The sequence below is a fragment of the Rutidosis leptorrhynchoides genome, chromosome 9, assembly GCF_046630445.1.
Source record: "Rutidosis leptorrhynchoides isolate AG116_Rl617_1_P2 chromosome 9, CSIRO_AGI_Rlap_v1, whole genome shotgun sequence".
NCBI classification, from domain to species: Eukaryota; Viridiplantae; Streptophyta; class Magnoliopsida; order Asterales; family Asteraceae; genus Rutidosis; species Rutidosis leptorrhynchoides.
The window spans coordinates 99,936,984-99,940,565 of NC_092341.1; the positions used below are offsets into that span (position 1 = coordinate 99,936,984).

General features: G+C 30.8%; 1 pseudogene; it reads right to left on the reverse strand.

The window, feature by feature from the left end:
* Window positions 1–284: 284 nt before the first annotated feature.
* On the reverse strand, window positions 285–2,459 carry LOC139866353 (G2/mitotic-specific cyclin C13-1-like; annotated as a pseudogene).
* Window positions 2,460–3,582: the final 1,123 nt, after the last annotated feature.

The following is a 3,582-nucleotide window of genomic DNA, read 5'->3' on the forward strand; positions in this document are numbered from 1 at the left end:
AATTTTCTAATCTAATAGTAATTAAGAGGGTTTTAAAAACATTTATTAGATAATCGAGAATCTCTTTTAATGTATATAGTGAATATAGTGAATAGTGATAGTGATAATAAAATTTCCGTGGCACATCCGTATATTTTCAGCTTCTGCTGCATCACTGATTCCGTTCTAGCTTGGATTAGAACTTGTAACAGTATAGTTTACAGTTCATGTTTCTAAATCTTGATCAACAAAACTTTTCAATTAAGGCTTTCTGTATCATCGATTACATAAACAAATAACCTATGTACTTAATCCAATACTAACTCAAGTACTAAACAACCTTCTTTATCATACAGTTTGATCCAAACCAGCCAAAATTTCAACCTCCATCCACAATTAGATATACAAAAAGAACTAAGTCTGTCATTCTTCTAGCTTATGTTATACTAGTCAACACCCTAGAATCAGTGATTCATCGTCACTGATTTGTAAATCAAAATACAAGTTTTAGTCTGATGATCAAAACTACAATTCTTGTACATCTTTAAAGAATGAAGCTGGTATCAGTATCACTAATGAAGATGACAATTCCGACACACATTTGAACTGTTACAAAGAAAAAACAAACTGTAATCAGTTAACGTCTAAAAAAAGGAACCAATCATCTAAAAATTACCCATACCTTTTGTTGCTTATATTTCTCTCTAACCGCCACTAACTTTGCTGCTCGTCTACTCGATTGCAGATCATGTAAAATTAGAACACATTCTTCTAAATCGGATGGCTTGTATCCAGATAGTTGCTCCAGCACCAAATTCTGTAAACAAGATTGAAATTTAACAAATTTTTATACTATATTGAAGAAAAACAGAATAAAAAAAAAAGGTGTATTTACACATAGCCAGCTTACCCAAGGGTGTGAATTCGGTTTTAGAGTAAATCTTGAAAGAAAAACTACCGATGCCGCTACTATAGAAGGCAAAAAGTTGAGGCAACTATAATCTAATAAGCTTAATTCAGCCAAATAGTAACCCAAAAACTCTAACTGCAAATTCAGTGTCTGTAATATAAAAAGTATAACATAAATTAGCATCTTAATTCGAAGTTAGCAAATCAATTATTGTAGAAAACACAAAAATAGAGATACAACTTACTTCATCATACTCTTGAGCAGCTTCAGTAAATCTTCTGCAATCAACAAGTTGGAAAAGTATCACCAATTAGTTTATAAACACAACACCTTATATCTTATAAACTTTTATAAAAATATAAATAAATAAAAAAACACGAATTTGCATAGTTTTTTTTATTTGTACCTAAGAAATGACTTAACAGTAGGATTGCCCATTTCAAAGTTAAGTGCTTTAAGTATATCAGCTTCCATTTTCACAACTTCATGCTCGGAGTACGCATTATCAGTAATGTCACTAAAATCTTTCGTATGTGGAGGACTAATCTCTTCGTATTTTCTGTTTTGCCAACAAAAAAAAAAAATAATAATAACAAACAATTCATATCCAATCCAAAATAACCGACATAACAAATTTAACCGATCACATGTAATGTAATACTTACGCAGCAATAAGCATTGAAGAAACGCCAAGAAGTTGAAGCCTTTGTCTATTAAGAACATTTTTCGATAAGAATTTATCGATGTATGAAACCGTCAAATATAAAGTTTCCGAAAGTAGCTTATACTCATCGGCAACTTCAACTAACCAATCCACCAATACACCTCTCATACTTGCATTAATATCCTTTTGCACTTGTTCGATATAATCCGCTATTGGTCTCCTTTTCGACTCCCTCTAGATCACAAACAAAAATTCAAACAAATTCAATTTGGGGTGTTTGTTTTGTTATATCTTATTTTGACAGCAAAAAATACTTTAACAAAAATTGATTACAATCGTATTTAATTTAATAAATTCAAAAACAGAATTTTATTTTTAATTAATAAAACTAAACATGATGGGCTGATGAAATACAATTACTGCTAAATACCCTGTTAATTACCAAAATTAATAATTGGAAATCAAACTAACCATAAACATTAAAACCCTAAAATTAGCAATTCAAACCAGAATTAAAAAAGGAGATAACTTTATATACCTCCATATTGTGTAGATACACTTATATATCTGTAACATAAGTTTCACACATCTGGGGATCACTTGATTTTTCAACAACAACAGGTTCTTGAACTTTAACCGCTTTCTTCAGTTTCTTGGATTTGGGTTTCGGGTTCTGGATATTACTTGGGTCGGGTCTGATGGGATTGTTTGATATTTCACCCAAAACAACTCGGGTCTTCTTCGCCGGTTGTGATTGAGATGTGATTGCTTCCATTACTCTCTTTTTCGCCATTCTTGTAACTCTCATGTTCTCTTTTTGATCAGCCATTGATTAAATTTGTTGATTTTGTTGGGTTTCAGGATGTGAAATGAAAAGGGGATTTGGAAGTGGTGAAATTGGGTGAAGATGATATGTGTCTTTAAGATTGTGGTTTAAAAAATGAATCAATTTGGGGAAGAAAAAAAAAATGGAAGGGATGGGCGGGTTATGATTGATGAGGTGGCGGGTTTTGAAAAAAAAAAAAAAAAAAAAAAAAAAAAAAACACAGATTTCAGATTTGCTTCAGCGTCTTCCTTCAAATATTTGATTTTAAGTTAACAAGTTTTGGTGTTACCGCGCTTGGTTGCGGTCGAAATGCGGTTGATCATATAAGTGCTCTGTGATTTTTGTGAAGATTCGAACCCACAATCTTTCGGTACCAATTCAAGACGCATAACCATCCACTAAAAATACAACAATATTTATTTATGATTTAAATAAATCAGATTTTAAGGTGCTCAAAAAAAAAACAAAAAAAAAGCCGTTGGGTTTTGAATCCAAAACCATTTCCTTACCAATTATATATATATTCAATTGAATTTCATGTTGTAATGTTGTTGCATCATGTAGCAATGCACACTCAGTGAGCACTAAAAAATTACGGATTGACACTGTAATTTATCACAGAAAAAAATTACGGATTGACAATTCGTAATTTATCACACAAAAAATTTGGGCTCCCGTGTCCCGAAAACGGGATCGTTCACTATCAATGGCAATCACCAAACCACCCATGAAACGAAGCACATATTCTTTGATTGGTAAAGTAATATATTTATTTATATAAAAAGTCGTAATTGTAATTAGAATTGAAATTGGAATTGCAAGTTAACATTTTTAATTAATAAAACAAACTAATAGCTTTAAAATGTGTTCTGGTAAGGTATCATGGAGGTTAGATAAGCGAGCTTATGAAAACAGCTGGCCAACCTATAAACTTAAGCAGTGAAAATTTAAAATATATATATATATAGAGTCGATCCTCCGACAAAAAGAATAAACAGACAACATGCAAACCAACCAAACCAAAAGCAAATTTATTTGTACTTTCAACGGATATAGTATATAACGCTTTACATACTGTTTCAAAATCAATTGCAAAATCGATTGACAATTACTCTTCATTACTTCTAATTGAATATATATACAATTTATTTACTCTATTTATGATTTTTTATTACGAGTATATTTAAATTTAATATTTAATTT